At 46.6% G+C, this 1,374-nt stretch overlaps 2 non-coding genes across 2 annotated transcripts; both read left to right on the top strand.

The window, feature by feature from the left end:
• The first annotated feature begins 607 nt into the window (after positions 1–607).
• Pmar_PMAR016032 lies at positions 608–679 on the top strand. The gene has a single exon. It is a non-coding gene; the product is annotated as a tRNA-Gly (tRNA).
• An 87-nt stretch (positions 680–766) lies between these two features.
• Positions 767–839, top strand: Pmar_PMAR016031. Its single transcript has one exon. It is a non-coding gene; the product is annotated as a tRNA-Met (tRNA).
• Positions 840–1,374: the final 535 nt, after the last annotated feature.

The raw sequence follows: 1,374 nt of genomic DNA, 5'->3' as shown, positions 1-1,374 counted from the left end.
GTTGCTGCTAACACTATCGGAGGTAGTTGAAAAGGTGTGTCGAATTCATGAGATCGATGTTTCCCAGGCGCGGGTATATTCTCCCAGTTCTGCGATTGAAACGATGATTAATGTGATCACATATTGAAGGCCTGATAGTCTGATCGAATGCTGCTGGATCACATTATCAGTTGACTGCCAGCTCTGTCGAACTGTGTCTTAACTTGACAATGATTTGTGTTATGCCAATAGGGAGCAATAATCATGAATCATGATAAAAGTTATATCACATAACTGGAGGAGTGAGCTTCAGACTGAAGCTCAGTAAGCAACACGGGAATTTCCCGTCGGGAAATGCCAGAAAACTGTTGGAAAAGTGCCGACTGTGGGACTCGAACCCGTGATATGATTTGGAAATAGATACACGGGGAATTATCAGATTTTCTCGCTAACTGGATTTCATGCAAAGAATAGATATAACAAGCATTCTATGCACTTCACGATTAACTGATGAGCATCCTCCTCTTCCTTCCTTCCATTCCCCTTCTTTCCCCCCCTTTTATTTTCTTCATTTCCCCCTTTTTTCCTTCTTTCATTTTTTCCCGGGCCATTTTCTCGATTTTTCCCCCCACCCTTGGTCTAATGGTTAGGATATCTGCCTTCCAAGCAGATGGTCCGGGTTCGATTCCCGGGCGGTGCAGTTCGTATCAACGTGGGAAGGGTCTCCAGGCTATCGTGGAATAGTTATGCTCAGCACGTCAGGGCGATACAGGAGTTTGTACGCATGAGCAGCTTGGCGCAGTGGATAGCGTGTTGGGCTCATAACCTAAAGGTCCCTTGATCGAAACAAGGTGCTGCTATTCATCACAATACACTCGAGATGGTTATTAAACTGAGAGGTGCAGCTTACCGACTGCATAGATCAGTCTTACCGAAAAATTTCCACTAAACAGAAACGGGGTTTTCGTACCATTCCGCGCGATTGGCCCAACCGTGCCAGTTCAGGGGAAAAAGAACGTTAATAAAGCGTTGTCCGTGCATAGAAAAGAGTTATTCACCTAGAGTAGAATTCCTTGCAGGAATGATGAATGACCGCCCGGTACCTCAGAACGCGTTGCGGAGATGAACCAACAGCCCAAATTCACGAGCCGCCGCATGCGGTTTCAAAATGTGCTTGCAAGCAGGAACTTCGATGTCACGAAAAAGTTGTGCAGCTTGTGCCGAGCTAGCTGTAGTATGCGATGAGAACCTTACCAGTTGGAGTTATCAATTGAGATGGAATGCTGCCTACCATGCGAGAGATATAGTAGCAGTTCGCGATCTCAGGTACGCGTTTAAGGCCCAATCAGACTCTTGGCCGCGGGATGGTTGACGACGGTACGTCCGAGAAGGGAT

Source organism: Perkinsus marinus, assembly GCF_000006405.1.
Source record: "Perkinsus marinus ATCC 50983 genomic scaffold scf_1104296944656, whole genome shotgun sequence".
Taxonomy (NCBI): domain Eukaryota; phylum Perkinsozoa; order Perkinsida; family Perkinsidae; genus Perkinsus; species Perkinsus marinus.
The sequence above is the reverse complement of the archived record's forward strand: the minus strand, read 5'-3'. Positions and strand labels throughout refer to the sequence as shown.